General features: G+C 36.4%; 1 long non-coding RNA gene across 1 annotated transcript in view; it reads left to right on the top strand.

Moving 5' to 3' along the window:
• Positions 1-18,271, top strand: part of LOC132593756 (uncharacterized) — a 348,090-nt gene that overhangs the window by 184,922 nt on the left and 144,897 nt on the right. Inside the window, exon 3 of the long non-coding RNA XR_009559563.1 lies at positions 502-574. This is a non-coding gene — a long non-coding RNA (uncharacterized lncRNA). The remainder of the gene's footprint in view (positions 1-501; positions 575-18,271) is intronic.

Raw genomic sequence — 18,271 nt, 5'->3', positions numbered from 1 at the left:
CCTCTAGTGGTTCTTTGATAAAATTGGGGCTTGCTTTAGTACATTTAAAATGTTAAGTCTAAAGAAACAAATTTTCTTCTCATTTCTTCTCATTGTTCTCTATTCCATTTACTCCAAGAAGAAGGAAAAATGAAATGGTAAAAGAAAATGAATGTTTATCTTTATGCCATAAGATACTAACTTCCTAAAAGACATAAAGCAACTTTCCTTCAAACTATACAGTATCTGAGACTCACTTCAAAAAGAGAAAGTAAAAGTTTCTGTCTAAATAACATCAGTTATGGATTTCCCTCTGATGCCAAACTGAAAACCACAATGTAATAGACTAGTTTTTCCTCGTATGAAACCCTGTTGTTACCCTAGTAGTATAAAAGTGGAAATAAGCGTTAGAAGTCCCACAGTAACAGAGATTTTGAGGCATTTCACCCATAGACAATATTTCCCCCCTCCAAATAATTATATAGAATTGCTAAGAGAGGCATTGTTTGTCTTCTTTTCTAGATTACATTTGGAGAATCTATGGCACAGAGTCCCTACGTTACAGAGAAAGTCTGGGGCTGAGCAATACTCCCAGGTATTCTGTTTCCTAACCTCCTGTTTCTTCTATTCAACCAAGTTCTTTTTTTTTTCCATCTGAGAAGTTATCAAGTGTCTTTTAGAATTCACTAATTAACTGACCTGATATTTATGAATAAATACAATAGGTTTATGTACCTTCCTCTCTTATGGTGCTTGAAGATGCAGAGTAAGAGCTATTCTCCCACCTTATGTACCAGTGAAAAGGGAGCTCTGTAAACTCCAGCCCTACTACAGAAGAGAACTAAGAAAAGAAGTCTTGATTCTAGTTCTACATACATTGTATATATTTAATTCAAGTATTTTTATTCTCTCCCCACATTCATAGGACCCATAGCCACTTGCTTACATTGTCAACTATGAATTCACATCTTATTTTCACTAACATATGGCTTTTTATTAATTTTAAAACTTTTGAGCAAAGCCAAACAACTAATTATCTAACCTATCTATCCAATTTCAAATGACTAGATTATAGAAGATGCTAAAAATCTTGATGGCATGATTTACAATATATCTCCTGCACTGTTAGGGAGATTTAGATGAAAATGCTATATGTTCAGAGCTTCGGTAGGATAGATAAGTAGTTAGCTGGAAAAAAAAAAGCTAATTTCCTTTACCCTTAGTGGTAGAACGAATGGGCATTTCGTTCAGCTGATTTGTTTTTATGCACTCTTATATTCAAGTTGAAAAATATAAGTGTATAATAATAAAGTAATGATAACAGTCATGTTCCATTTTCCTTTTCTATCTTAATAGCCTCAGGTAGGTAATTTTACTGCATATATAAATCATTAGTCTTCAGCAGCCACTCAGTTCTCTAGTTATTCTTGGGCTCCAAAGCAGTTTTATTTTGCTAAGAGCCATTCCCGATCATCTCTGGAGTGATGACAGGGGTGAGGGAGAATTTAAATTAGCTTCAAGGTACATTTACTTCTATTACGCAGGAATAATAACCCTATGACATATAGGCCATTCTCTAGTCAAATACTAATTTACAATTGTCCTATATCAGTATAACCAGCGTGAGCTGCTAAATCTTTTCTGACTAGGTTTGATTTCAGTGATAGAAATTGAAAATCTTTGATGACCTCAATCTTCTTAGTAGAAAACAAAACAACAAACACAAAATTTCCCCCATAATTTAAAAAACATAACCAAGGATAGGTCTCAGGGAATAACCTAGAAAAGAAGTCGATGTAATAAATAGAATTTCCCAAATGGAGCCAAATAAAATGCCAAATGAACTTCAAGGATTTAATTGATTTACTAAGTCACAACAGTCAAAAAAGTTGTGAAAAGAAAATTAATTGTAATCAATAGACCTTGGGCAAGCCGTTTAAAGATTCTGAGCCTTGATTCATGTTAGGAATCCTTGACTTACTGAGATTTAATGTTAGTGTTTCCATAATTTTCATGCTTTTACAAATATATACTGCAAATATTTAGGACACAATTTAGTTCAGAATAGATTTTTTGAAGAAATAATGGAATAAATAAAGGAACAATGTATTGTTCTTTTTAAGATTTTCTTGATCTTTGTCTATTTTTTGCTGTATAAAGTACATAATTATAATGTGAAGCTAAGTTGGGAGATGTAAAACTATGGTTTTCTATTTCTTCTTAGAAAGTACTAAGTAGTAGTTAGTACTTAGTAGTACTATATACTATAGTATATAATATATGCTATAGTGCAAGCAGGAACTAATAAATAATACAACTTCTATGCCTGGCATGTAATAAGCACTTGAAAAATATTTATCAAATTGATGCTATAGCACCTTGTGGGCAAAACCTGAGAATACAAATGACTAAAGGAATAGTAAGATAAAGCACAGGCATAATCATCCATAACGTAGGTCAGAATTGTCTCACTAGAACCAGTCCCCTGAAATCCATGTCAGTTAGAAAAAGAACAATCCCTCTCTGGGTAGCTCTCAGTCTTTGGTGGCCTCAGATTGTCTCTTAGCAGACCCAGCTCCACCAGTAGATGGCAAATATTTTAGAATGGTACCTGATGTGCCTAGTTTTGTGCACTGTGTCTGATTTGAGGAACTACTAGTTACTCTTTTAGACCTCATCTTAGGGAGCGTTAATGTGAATGGGGTGACCTTTGAACCTCTGACATTTTGGCTGGGCTTATGAAATTCCTGCCTACATCTGGAAAGCTTGTTAACTCATGGGTGGAAAGAGGTGGGAAGGTGAGGTATTCTAAGCAGTAAAGGGATGTGGCATTCTGACAATGTTGCCCCAACCACTGAGTAAGGACAAAAGGCTAGAATGTACAAATTACAACCACATCACCACTATCATCTGACTGAGTTTAAGAGTCTTCCTAGGAATTCAGGGTAAGCCTGAGCCAAGCCTTTCATAGACTTTCTGAGCCTTGAATGAAGAAATGGTGGTCGTGCACCTTTGGGATCTGTTCAGGTTCCCTGCCCCTGATGATGTTGTCTGGCCCAGCTGCCTTGCTTCCCTTTTTCTCTGGCACTCCTGGCCTGCATGTGTCACACCTGAGAACAACTTATGTTTGACCTGACACATTCTTCTACCAGCGCACCCCTTCCTCATCCCACTCCCGTAAGGAGACATTAAGTGGTTTTAATTTGTGTTCTTGAAATCTACTGTGTCTTGGAAAGTTCCTTTTGAAAAATTTTGGCTCCTTCACTGATGCATATGGTTTGGAGGTGGAGAAAGATGTCCAGTAATTAATAACATGTCTTTCCACTAGAAATTATAGATCCTTCTCACCAAATTTGTGTCCTATTTCATAATTAAATTTTCCTCTTGGAAACAAGGCTCCAGTTTGTGGGTATCAATCAAATGACATTCTATCTGCCAGAGCATGATTGAACATAACTTGCTACACAGGAGTGGCTTCTCCCATCCCCACCCAACATTTTCCCTGCTACCAACAAGATCCTTCCACTATACAAGGCTGCATCTCCAAGTTAGTCGGAAAATGAAAAATAAGCAAGACTACACCTTAGAAGGAAAATACTTTCTGTTGCTAATTTACATTTCTTTCCTTCCACTGAGTATATAGACCAGTGGCATATGTATAAAATAATTAATAAAATATCAAATTAAACATTTTAAATATTGATATCATACTACATGACAGGCCCTGTGCTAAGTGTTTTGCATTCAGTTTCCTATTTGACACCCAAAATACACTATGAGGAAAATATTAACTAGATTTTGCAAAAGAAAATTAAAGTTGATGAGATAAATTAATCTGCTTAAAATTATCCCAGTTAATTAATGCAGGACCAAAGGTTCAAATCTATTTTTCACTGTTTTTAAAGACCATAATCTTAAAAAAATAAAACATTACCTTCTGATTTTAATTCTTAAGGATACACAATGAACATTGCACTGAAAGAAGGCAAAACTTGGCCTACATAATGAAATTACTAGTTTGGCAAGGGTCTTTTTTTTAATAACAAAAATAATTCTTTTCTTTATAAAATGTATTGATTATGAAGTACTCCCAGCTACTATTGCGGATAAAGTAAAAATTTCGCAGATGTCTATTTTGTGATGTCTAAGGGGTGAACTGGAAACGAAAGGGTTTGCAGAGATGCTAGATTTGCTCTAGTGTCATTTTGCTGTATTTCCTGTCACTCCAGGGAGCCAGGCCCTCAGGTAGGGGCTCAAATTTGTATCTGGACTGTCACCACTTCAAGGAGAAAAATGCCTTGCACTCAAGGCCAGTGACAAAGCCTGCCCTTTTCTTACTTCCATCATGCTTCCTTGTTCTTCATGCCCTCCTGATTCCTCACTGAACTTCACGCTTAACAAAGGGTAACAGTGGTCAAAGAAAGAGCTGCTCCTCTATCCAGGCCAATCAGCCAAATGAACTCTGGGCCAGCCAGCTCAGGCTGATACTATCACATCCAAGACAGGCACTGGGTAGAATTGTCAGCTCTGAAAGGAGGGACAGAATTTATTCATCATCTTTCTAACTTTTAATTAATAAAGGAGGAAACCGAGGACCCGAGAGCTCATGTTAATGGTCTGTGAAATACACAGCAGATTTATGTTCTAATCCTGTGTTTTTGGACTCCCAGGCAAATGTTTGCTCTACCATACCACCAACCTAAAACAAACAGCCAAATACAGGCTACCTTGGAGTTTTTCATGAACACACACACACACACACACACACACACACACACACACCCCTACTAAAGCATAAACTGCAGAAAGAAGGCGCAGCACTTATTTACTGTTATATCCCTAGCATAGTCTCAGGCTCCAAAATCCAACTAGAAGATAGACTTCAGAAGAGGGACCTCAACCGCTGGGATGTGAAGTTTCGAGTCTGCAGTTTTAGGGACATGTCAACCCTCCTCCGGCATGATCAGGGACTGGGGTCAAAGTCTTTTGATTTCACCTCTAGTTGAGGCCGTAACATTCCTGGGCCCGCTGTGATCTGGGGCTGGGGGAAAGACTTGCTGTGCAACTCTAGGACCTGGGCAGTCAAGGATTTCCAGTCCTGATCTGTAACCTCCTCATTCTACCTGGTTTGGTTGCCTTGAACATTTGACCAGTTTCCTTGAAGCAGATTTCAGTGTCATCCTAGTCTAATCAAATCAGTATTTCTTGACTTGGGATCCAATCATCAATATTTTTTAAACTTATCAGGTGATTCCAATGTGAGGCCAAGGTTGAAAAGCTCTATTCTTAGCATATATTGTGTGACAGGAGAAAGGATAACCTGATTTTTATTATATTAATTATTTACACATGCAGACATTTGTATGTTTCTTGCTAATAAAATAGAAAATTTTGAATTTATTTCAATTGTCAATTACAAATCTTTCTATCAGAGAGAAGCAAATAGCAATTTTTTTTTGCTAGAATTGTTCAATATATTAAGTTCATATTTTTCAATGCTAAGGTATTTTCATTGTCCTGATGGAAATCCAGTGCCCAGATATTTTGGGATCACCTCTATTTAAAGATTACAGCAAGGGAATTACCTCAAAATTTCAAATAAATCAATTCTTGAAAATTTTCTGCTGTTACATGATACCTGGGAAACTGATTTAGACAAAAATACATGCTAACCAATGGATTTACTTTCTGCTGTTTGAAAAGACAAATATCAGCAACCAAAAAGGCAGTATCATCAAATTAATTGATTATGGGAAATAATCAATCAAATTTCAAATAATCAATCAAATAATTGATTACGGGAATTAATCAATTATTTCAGGCCACTGTGATGCAGACTCAAATTTGAAGGCATACTAATGGCAATATATCCCCTTTGAAGATAATTTGGGTTTTCTCCTAAGAAGTTATTTCTTTGGGTTGTACCACAAGGACTTGATCATTCATCAGTTATTGAATCAAATAGTCTCGTGAAGTCTGTACTTTGTGTTGGGTCTTTTATATGTGATGTTTGGATTTTAAATAAATAAACAAAAAATATGACATGAGTCATATTATAGCACTATTAGAATGGCAATGTAGTTTTCCTTTTTTCTGTTAAATAAGCTTTTTTTAATGGTCCATTCTCTAAAGTGAGTTAAGATTCTTAAGGGATCTCATAACTCTTGTGATAACCATCACCACTTTCAAATTGTTAATGCTGACAGATTAGAATCTATATATTTTATGGCAAAAAAGAACACTATACTATAACTACAATGGACGGTTGGCATTTTCTGTCTAAGATTTAAAATACAATAAAGGACACTTCTGTTATAATAGAATAAACACTGAACACTTTGGAGTCTAAGTTTGAGCATTACAGACAAAAATATAAATATTTGTCTTAATGAGGTCTTCCTCACTTTTAGTCCATGTACTTGGTAAATCTCTGTACTCAGCCTCCTACACATTGCTTCACATGTGAAGGTAAGGACCTCCAGATAAATTTAATGGCAATGTAAGGAATTGCCTCATCCATAGAGGCAAAACTCAGTAGCTAATATTTTTAAGATTTAAAGGGACTTCCCTGGTGGTGCAGTGGTTAAGACTCCATGCTCCCAGTGCAGGGGGCCTGGGTTTGATCCCTGGTCAGGGAGCTAGATCCCACATGCATGCCGCAACTAAGAGTTTGCAGGCCACAACTAAGGAGCCCACGTGCCGCAACTAAGGAGCCAGTGAGCCGCAATAATAAATAAATAAATAAATGAAAGATTTTAAAAGAAAGCAGAGAATATGTCAACCACTTTTAACCGTTTTCATGCACAAAATGAAAGGCAGGAAAAGGATTGAGAGAAATAAAAAGTTCAGTGCCACAGGTGTATGTATCTATAAGTTGGTAACTCACAGCCAGTGACCCGCTCTGGACCAACTACAGGAACATAGGGGGTGGTATACAGGTAGGAAATCACAAAACACCACTTGTTTTTCTCTTTTTGAAGGCTTTCTTCTGCTCCTAACATTTTGGGTCTCCTCAAAACCTTAGAAATAGCTCAGTAAAATAGTAGTTCCTTTTTATCCATCTGAGAGGGAGATCGAGAATGCTGTAAATGGGAAGAATGTATACGGGCTCTTAGAGCAGTGCTTCCCAAATGATAAGATGCCTACCAATGCCCTGGAATCTCATCAAAATGCAGTTTCTGGGTTAGTAGATCTGAACTGGGGCCTCAGGTCCTGCCTTTCGAACAAGTTCCTGGCAATACCGATTCTGCTGTAGTTTGGACACTTTGATTAGCACAGTCTTAGAGCATAAGATGACCTGAAACACAAGGCAAGTGGCCAAAATCTGTCCTGAGAAGAAACACTGCAATTTCAGGTTGAGAAAAAGGGGAGTTGGTCGTAGGATTAGCACCTACCCCTGCAAAAGAGAGTTGTACCATTTGTTAGTATCGAGTGTGTTTCTTTTCTAAGATTTAAAAGTAACATTATTTTAAAAACAATAACTCTTCCTATAGATTGATTTTTACAAAATTAAACAGCAAGAATACCAATTGGGCACAAATGCATTTTCTCTCTACCTTATTCAATTCAACAATTATCAGCATGTGAATTAGCCATTTTCTCAAAATTATGGGTTTCCAAGACCAATTGCTTATCCCATACTGGCTTTCAAAAAACAGTGCATTCTTGAGCCTCAACCCTGCTATTCTGCCAGTGTGTACACACAGCAAATAAAGATACATTTATAACGTAAGCCCAATGAATATATAATTGGGAAGGAAAGTTTTCTGAGGGAGAGAGAAATGACTATATTTGAAAGACAAAATTATATATACATACATATATATGTGTATATATGATATATATACTATAAGATATTTTACTGATACTCCACTGTTAAGTCCATAGTGGAAACTTAGGAGGTGTCAAAAGAGTTTCAGTCGATGAAAGCTGAACTTAAACTCCAGACACCTCTGTTTTGGGGGGTCCCTCTAACAGCCAGTTGTACAACAATGCTGGGAAAGTTTTTGCACATCTCTAGATTTTCCTTTATCTGTAAAATGAAGCATTTGAGATACATGATCTTTAAGTTATCTTCTAGTTGTAAAATTTTATGGATAAAAATTAAGTGTATGTCTTTTAAAAGTCTTCTCTTTTGAGGTTGCCTCTTTTTCTCTAAGGAGATAAACGCTGTTACATTCTGTCCTGTAGGGCAGTCTGGGCCCACTCTCTCATCAGTAGTGGAATGTTTATTTTTAAAAATTGCTGACAATGAGTTTGAGGCCTGATTTAGTTTGTATTTTAAAGATAAAAATGTTCTTCATAAGTCCTTTTAAATTGAAAGTAAATTGATATTAGAAAAGCGATTACTACAGGGGAAAGAGAAGGATGGCCTTTCTTATGGGCCTCACCATCAATAGTGTTTCTTTAAAGGGCCCATTCAAAGGAGAGATGCCTTGTGGGCAGACAACAAGTAGAAATAAGATATTAGCTTCTATTGTTAAGTGAATCCCTTGCTGCCTCATTTACCCAAATAATAAAATGGAAAATTAGTTCAAATTCCTTTAAGAAAAGTACCACTACCATAAGAAACTCTATATCCTCCCTAAACATCACCAAGTTATCTGCCAAGAGAACCTTTTATTCTTATATGAAATTAAAACTCCTTGAGCATATATGAGGCACAGTGCTACATGCTGAGGTTACATAGATAAGTACATCGCATTCCCTGTCCTGCAGGAATTCATTTATAGCTGTGACAGAGACAAAAACATACAGGGAAAATGACATTTATTTGGTGTTTGCAACATGCCAGCCACTGCTGGATCAGGTATATATAGATTATTTTAGCTTCACTGCTACACCCTAGTGGGGTAGTTATATGTACCCTTTTGCCCAGTGAGGAACTTGAGCCCCAGAGAGATTAAATAGCATGCCCAAGTAACAGTCAGTGCAGCTGTGATTTGCACTCAGGTTTTTCTGACTTCAGAGCTTTTATTGCTCAGTGCAGCACCACTCAGCCAAACAGATTAATTGTAATACTCCATGATACCCAGTGCCCAGTGCAATGAAACCAAGAAAGAGATGAAATTAAATCTGCTTTGAGAAAGCAGAGAAGACTTGACATTGTAGAAAACTGTGAGCTGTGCCTCAAGGAATGAGGATTATACCTGGAGGGAAAGGGCATTATAGGCAATGTGAACAGTATCATTTATCAGCTTCCAGATGATGACAAAGGCTTGAGCTATACGATGGGAATAGCTGACAAAAATGCATTGAGTGTGCGAAATCTTTCTTCCCTTTTGACAATAATGTTTTTGTCTTAGCTTGGGCTGCTATAACAGAATATCATAAAATGGGTGGCTTATAAATAACAGAAATTTATTTCTCTCAGTTCCAGAGGCTGGAATTCCAAGATCAGAGTGCCACAACTGTAGAGGTCTGGTGAGAGTCCTCTTCCGGGTTGCAGACTACCAACTTTTCCTTGTAGCCTCACTCAGTTGACAGAGTAAAGGAAGCAAGCTCTCAGGACTTATAAGAACATTAATCCCTTTCATGAGGGTTCTAGCCTCATGGTTTCATCTAATCCTAATCACCTCCCACAGGCTCTGCCTCCTAATACCATCACATTGGGGGTTAGAGGTTCAACATATGAATCTGGGGGGGAAGGACATAAATATTCAGCCCATCACAGCCTTTAAAGACTAAGTGGAACAAATAAGAGAAGATGGTAGAGTAGAAGGAGGTGCTCTCACTCCCTCTTGTGAAAGCACCTGAATCACAACTGCTGAACAATCATTGACAGGAAGACACTGGAACTCAGCAAAAAAGAAACCCCACATCCAAAGACAAAGGAGAAGCCACAATGAGATGGTAGGAGGGGCACAATCACAATAAAATCAAATCCCATAACTGCTGGGTGGGTGACTCACAAACTGGAGAACACTTAAATCACAGAAGTCCACCCACTGGAGTGAAGATTCTGACCCCTACATCAAGCTTCCCAACCTGTGGGTCTGGCAATGGGAGGAGGAATTCCTACAGAATCAGACTTTGAATGCTAGCGGGATTTGATTGCAGGAATTTGACAGTACTGGGAGAAACAGAGACTCAACTCTTGGAGGGCACATGCAAAGTAGTGTGCACATGAGGACCCAAGGGAAGTAGTGGTGATTCCATAGGAGACTGAACCAGACCTACCTGCTGGTGTTGGAGGGTCTCCTGCAGAGATAGGGGGTGGCTGTGGCTCACCGTGAGGACAAGGACACTGGCAGCAGAAGTTCAGGGAAGTACTCCTTGGTGTGAGCCCTCCCAAAATCTGCCATTAGCCCCACCAAAGGCCAGGGAGGTGCCACTGTTGGGTTGCCTCAGGCCAAACAACAAACAGGGAGGGAACTCAGCCCTACCCATCAGCAGACAAGTGGATTAAAGTTTTACTGAGCTGTGCACACAAGAGGAACACCCAGCTCTACCCACCACCACTCTCTCCCATCAGGAAACTTTCACAAGCCTCTTAGATAGTCTCATCCACCAGAGAGCAGACAGAAGAAGCAAGAAGAACTACAGTCCTGCAGCCTGTGGAAAGAAAACCACATTCACAGAAAGATAGACAAGATGAAAAGGCAGAGGGTTATGTACCAGATGAAGGAACAAGATAAACCCCAGAAAAAGAACTAAATGAAGTGGATATAGTCAAACTTCCAGAAAAAGAATTCTGAATAATGATAGTGAATATGATCCAGGACCTCGGAAAAAGAATGGAGGTAAAGATCGAGAAGATGCAAGAAATGTTTAACAAAGACCTAGAAGAATTAAAGAACAAAGGCCTAGAAGAATTAAAGAACAAACAAACAGAGATGAACAATACCATAACTGAAATGAAAACTACACTAGAAGGAATCAATAGCAGAATAACTGAGGCAGAAGAATGGATAAGTGACCTGGAAGACAGAATGGTGGAATTCACTGCCACAGAACAGAATAAAGAAAAAAGAATGAAAAGAAATGAAGACAGCCTAAGAGACCTCAGGGACAACATTAAACGCAACAACATTCGCATTATAGGGGTCCCAGAAGGAGGAGAGAGAGAAAGGACCTGAGAAAATATTTGAAGAAATTATAGTAGAAAATTTCCCTAACATAGGAAAGGAAATAGCCACCCAAGTCCAGGAAGCACAGAGAGTCCCAGGCAGGATAACCCCAAGGAGAAACATGCTGAGACACATAGTATTCAAATTGAAAAAATTAAAGACAAAGAGAAATTATTGAAAGCAACAAGGGAAAAATGACAAATAACAAACAAGGGAACTCCCATAGGGCTAACAGCTGATTTCTCAGCAGAAACTCTACAAGCCAGAAGGGAGTGGCATGATATACTTAAAGTGATGAAAGGGAAGAACTTACAACAAAGACTACTCTGCCGGCAAGGATCTCTTTCAGATTCTATGGAGAAGTCAAAAGCTTTGCAGACAAGCAAAAGCTAAGAGAATTCAGCACCACCAAACAAGCTCTAAAACAAATGCAAAAGGAACTTCTCTAAGCGGGAAACACAAGAGAAGAAAAGGACCTACAAAAACAAACCCATTACAATAAAGAAAATGATAATAGGAACATACATATTGATAAATACCTTAAACGTGAATGGATTAAATGCTCCAACCAAAAGACACAGGCTTGCTGAACAGATACAAAAACAAAACCCATATATATGTGGTCTACAAGAGACCCACTTCAGACCTAGGGACACATACAGACTGAAAGTCAGGGGATGGAAAAACATATTCCATGTAAATGGAAATCAAAAGAAAGCTGGAGTAGCAACACTCATATCAGATAAAATAGACTTTAAAATAAAGAATGTTACAGGAGACAAGGAGGATACTACATAATGATCACAGGATCAATCTAAGAGGAAGATATAACAATTATAAATGTATATGCACCCAACATAGGAGCACCTCAATACATAAGAGCACATCAATACATAAGGCAACTGCTAACAGGTATAAAAGAGGAAATCGACAGTAACACAATAATAGTGGGGGATTTTAACACCTCAGTTACACCAATGAACATATCATCCAAACAGAAAATGAATAAGGAAACACAAGCTTTAGATGACACAATAGACCAGATAGATTTAATTGATGTTTATACGACATTCCATGCAGAAGGAGCAGATTACACTTCCTTCTCAAGTGCGCATGGAACATCCTCTAGGATAGATCACATCTTCGGTCACAAATCAAGCCTCAGTATATTTAAGAAAATTGAAATCATATCAAGCATCTTTTCTGACCACAACACTATGATATTAGAAATCAATTACAAAGGAAAAAGATGTAAAAAACACAAACACATGGAGGGTAAACAATGCATTAATAAATAACCAAAAGATCACTGAAGAAATCAAAGAGGAAATCAAAAAATACCTAGAAACAAATGACAATGAAAACATGATGATCCAAAACATATGGGATGCAGTAAAAGAACTTCTAAGAGGGGATTTTATAGCAATACAAGCCTACCTCAAGAAACAAGAAAAATCTCAAATAAAAAATCTAACCTTACATCTAAAGGAATTAGAGAAAGAAGAACAAACAAAACTCAAAGTTAGTAGAAGGATAGAAATCATAAAGATCAGAGAGGAAATCACTGAAATAGAAACAAAGAAAACAATAGCAAAGATCAATAAAGCTAAAATCTGGTTCTTTGAGAAGATAAACAAAATTGATAAACCATTAGCCAGATTCATAAAGAAAAAGAGAGAGAAGATTCAAATCAATAAAGTTAGAAATGAAAGAGGAGAAGTTACAACAGACACTGCAGAAATACAAAGCATCCTAAGAGACTACTACAAGCAACTCTATGCCAATAAAATGGACAACCTGGAAAAGATGGACAAATTCATAGAAAGGTATAACCTTCCAAGACTAAACCAGGAAGAAATAGAAAATATGAACAGACCAATCACAAACACTGAAATTGAAACTGTGATTAAAAATGTTCCAACAAACAAAAGTAGAGGACCAGATGGCTTTACAGCTGAATTCTATCAAACATATAGAGAAGAGCTAACATCCATCCTTCTCAAACTCTTCCAAAAATTTTCAGAGGAAGGAACACTTCCAAACTCACTCCATGAGGCCACCATCACCCTGATACCAAAACCAGACAAAGATCCTACAAAAAATGAAAATTACAGACCAATATCACTGATGAATATAGATGCAAAAATCTTCAACAAAATACTAGCAAACAGAATCCAACAACACATTAAAACGATGATACACCTTGATCAAGTGGGATTTATCCAAGGGATGCAAGGATTCTTCAATATACACAAATCAATCAATGTGATTCACCATATTAACAAATTGAATAATAAAAACCATATGATCATGTCAGTAGATACAGAAAAAGCTCTTGACAAAATTCAACACCCATTTATGATAAAAAGTCCCTAGAAAGTGGGCATAGAGGGAAACTACCTCAACATAATAAAGGCCATATACGAAAAACCCACAGCAAACATTATTCTCAATGGTGAAAAACTGAAAGCATTTCCTCTAAGATAAGGAACAAGACAAGGATATCCACTCTCACCACTATTATTCAACATAGTTAGAAGTCCTAGCCATGGCAATCAGAGAAGAAAAAGAAATAAAAGGAATGTAAATTGGAAAAGAAGAAGTAAAGCTGTCACTGTTTGCAGATGACATGATACTATACATAGAGAATCCTAAAGATGCCACCAGATAACTACTAGAGCTAATAAATGAACTTGGTAAAGTTGCAGGATACAAAATTAATGCACAGAAATCTCTTGCATTACTATACACTAATGATGAAATATCTGAAAGAGAAATTAAGGAGACACTCCCATTTACCGTTGCAACAAAAACAATAAAATACCTTGGAATAAACCTAACTAAGAAGACAAAAGACCTGTATGCAGAAAACTGTAAGACACTGATGAAAGAAATTAAAAATGATACAAACAGATGTAGAGATATACCATGTTCTTGGATTGAAAGAATCAACATTGTTAAAATGACTGTATTACCCAAAGCAATCTACAGATTCAATGCAATCCCTATCAAACTACCAGTGGCATGTTTCACAGAAGTAGAACAAAAATTTTCACAATTTGTATGGAAACACAAAAGACCCCAAATCGCCAAAGCAATCTTGATAAAGAGAAATGGAGCAGGAGGAAGCAGGCTCCTGGTCTTCAGACTATACTACAAAGCTACAGTAATGGAGACAGTATGGTACTGGCACAAAACAGATCAATGGAACAGGATAGAAAGCCCAGAGATAAACCCACGCACCTTTTGGTCAACTAATCTATGACAAAGGAGACAAGAATATACAATGGAGAAAAGGGTCTCTTCGATAAGTGGTGCTGGGAAAACTGGACAGCTACATGTAAAAGAATGAAATTAGAACACTCCCTAACACCATACACAAAAATAAACTCAAAAGGATTAAAAACCTAAATGTAAGGCCAGACACTATGAAACTCTTAGAGGAAAACATAGGCAGAACACTCTTTGACATAAATCACAGCAAGATCCTTTTTGACCCACCTCCTAGAGTAATGAAAATAAAAACAAAAATAAACAAATGGGACCTAATGAAACTTAAAAGCTTTTGCAAAGGAAAGGAAACTACAAACAAGATGAAAAAACAACCCTCAGAATGGGAGAAATTATTTGCAAATGAATCAACGGACAAAAGATTAATATCCAAAATATATAAACAGCTCATTCAGCTCAATATTAAAAAAAAAAAAACAACCCAATCAAAAAATGGGCAGAATATCTAAATAGACATTTCTCCAAAAAAGATGTACAGATGGCCAAGAAGCACATGAAAAGCTGCTGAACATCACTGATTATTAGAGAAATGCAAATCAAAACTACAATGGGGTATCACCTCACACCAGTTATAATGGGCATTATCAGAAAATCTACAAATGACAAATGCTGCAGAGGGTGTGGAGAAAAGGGAACCCTCTTGCATTGTTGGTGGGAATGTAAATTGATACAAGCCACTGTGGAAAACAGTATGGAGGTTCCTAAAAAACTAAAAATAGAATTACCTTGTGACCCAACAATCCCACTACTGGGCATATACCCAGAGAAAAGCAGAATTCAAAAAGATACATGCACCCCAATGTTCATTGCAGCACTATTTACAATAGCCAGGACATGGAAGCAACCTAAATGCCCATCGATAGACTAATGGATAAAGAAGATGTGGTACATATATATTCAATGGAATATTTCTCAGCCATAAAAAGGAATGAACATGGGTCATTTAGAGATGTGGATGGATCTAGGAGACTGTCATACAGAGTGAAGTAAGTCATAAAGAGAAAAACAAATATCGTATATTAACGCATATATGTGGAACCTAGAAAAATGGTAGATGAACCAGTTTGCAGGGCAGAAATTGAGACACAGATGTAGAGAACAAATGTATGGACACCAAGGGGAGAAAGTGGTGGTGGGGTGTGGTGGTAGTGGTGGGATGAATTGGGTGATTGGGATTGACATGTATACACTAATATGTATAAAATGGATAACTAATAAGAACGTGCTGTATAAAAAAATAAATTAAAAAATTTAAAAATAAGAGTTAGTGGAAATATATTTAACAGAAACAAATTTATAAGGCAACACCATTTTAAAAGATAGACCGTAGGACCTACTTTACAAAATATATCTATTGATTCAATAAATAATTTGTTCAAATAATGACAGTTTGTATTTTTGGCTTATATGAAACTTTGTGTAATGGTCTGTTATTTCAAATAACTTCTTTGCTTTAGTCAGAACCAGTTAGAAGATCATTTCAGTTATCAGAACTCCTCTAATCTCAAGGTTCTTACCAACTTAGTAACAAGTAGTAAGTAACTGGAGAGTAATATATAATAAAAGAAAAAGCAGGATATTGAAATTAGAAGTTGGTTAGAATCCAGTTTTCGTCAGTTTTCCCTGTGTACTAGTAAAAATATTCAAGGCTTTCTGTGCAACACTTCTGAAATCACAAAGTAAATCTTTGTCTGAAAAAAATGGAGTTTTTTCTTATAAGAGACGAAGGAGAGGATGGAATGGACTGTTGACAAGCATATTTACAATACAAATATGCTTTTAGTGTTTACAAACTTCCATGGGATTTCTAAATTCGCCAATCATTGTTTTCAAAGATGAAAATCAGTTTTACTTGCCCTTTGTATCAGTCTAGGTCTCTAAATAATAACTTGCTATCATGCATATGCCTGAGAATGTTAACTTCATAATATTTTTCACTGAACTTGGGAAGAAAGTTTTCACTCACCACATAATTTTATCTTGTAAACCTCATAGTGGTTCATATAACACATTTCCATTTAATAGCACATGGCTTGTTTTATAATATAAAGTTATATATTATAAATAAAGCATCTGTTGTTCACCTGAATTTTATAATATATATGTGGTTAAAATCTTTTTTTTGATTAAGAAATATTATATGCTTATCATTCCTCATCACGTTTTCATGATTTTCAGCAGGTCTGTAGTGCCCCATGTTCATGGAATTGCTAGCTCAATGCCAAAACAGGGAAAATATAAGAAATAACACAGAAAATGTATCACATAAAGGGACAATCATACACTGTATGAATTGTATATGAAATTGAATTAGCTTTGAAAGACTCATTATATTATGGGGTTGGGGAGCAGTGGGACAAGCAGAATATAAGGATAATGGGCTTTAGAGCCAGACTTGTCTAGATTCTAATACCATTTACCAACCATAAAGTCAAGTTGGAGTATTAAACTCTCTGGGGAGTAAATGGTAAGTTTCAATTTTAATTTTTGTAAAGTCTTTTCTGATCCTCCCTCCTTTTCTGTCACAAGTTTTATCATACCGCTGTGCTCACATGGAACTTTATTTATATTTCTATTTTAATACTTACCCATTTACTTTTATACTTGTTGCATACCAAACTGAAAAGTAGACTGTGAGATCTTTGAGGGCATGGAGGATTTATCTCTTTATCATAAGTACAGTATAATAAAAATTCAAAAGAGTTCACTGAGTCAATGAAAACTGGAGTAAATGATGATTTAAAATCACCATCATAATAAACTTTTCAGCAGAAGTCATTGTACTTATAAGAAGGTGACTTTCAAAAGTGTCAGATAAGCACTAGGAAATTCACCTATACATAGGATCTCAGTATCATTAATTTTCTCTGAACATTCAACTCACAGAAAATGTAAGTATAAACAACTTCCTTATAAGAAACAAGATTATTTTTCACTTCTTGCTGAAACAAACTTTATCAGCACAGTTGTGCCAATTTTTATATAGCAGAATTTGAAATTTAGGTGATTATGTACACTTCAGGAAATCAAAGCTTCACTTTAAGTATACAAATGCATGGCTTCCTTTACGTATGCATTATTATTTTATCTGAAAACATCTTTCTTGAGCCCCAACCATATGGTCAGCACTGTTTGGGGGCACTGGGGGAGGGGACTGTAAAAGGAAACAGGATTCAGTTCTTGCCTATTTTGAAGCTCTCAGCCTGGTAAGGGGAATAAAGACGTAAATAAAGAGTTGCAGCACAACCTGGTAAATGTTATAATAGAGCTAGGTACATTATATTATGGAGGCAGAAACGCTGGAATAACTGTGAAATGTCTTATTTTTGAACTGAAAAATAATTGTGAATTATTCTAATAATAAAATCTAGGTTCCTGCTATTATAGCTGTCTTCCCTTTGAAATGCCTTTACTTTAATGGCTTTGTGAAATAAAGACTGTGACTATTGTAGATAAGCTCTGAAAAGCAAACACTGATTTTAAAAAGGAAATGCATCACAGGACACCAGCTATGCCAGTGCATTCAAACTGATTTTAGCAGATATTGAGACTTTATCTGACACCACAATGATCTAAACAAAATTATAATAAAATTACCTGTAATTAGCAAAATTTCACATGGAACGCTTTCATTTTGGGCATCTGGAAACAATAGAGTTTTCATTTCTGCTTGGTGGAGTTATGATCTTTGTTTGGATAAATAATGTGTAGCGTATAAATAAGATCCTCTTTCCAAAACAGCCAATGGGGATTTGGTGGAAAATTAATTAGGCTGGCACAGACTAACTAATGTTAGCCTGCTTATATTTCACAGCAGAGAGACCCAAAATCTCTGTCTAGGACAGGATATTCTAAGAACTTGGAAAATATTTGTTTTTGACTAGGAAACATCAAGTTCTACCATTATCTCAACAATATAATCTTTATATTGC

Source organism: Globicephala melas, chromosome 1 (assembly GCF_963455315.2).
Source record: "Globicephala melas chromosome 1, mGloMel1.2, whole genome shotgun sequence".
Lineage (NCBI taxonomy): Eukaryota > Metazoa > Chordata > Mammalia > Artiodactyla > Delphinidae > Globicephala > Globicephala melas.
Note: the sequence above shows the minus strand (reverse complement) of the source record. Positions and strands in the feature narration are given on the sequence as shown.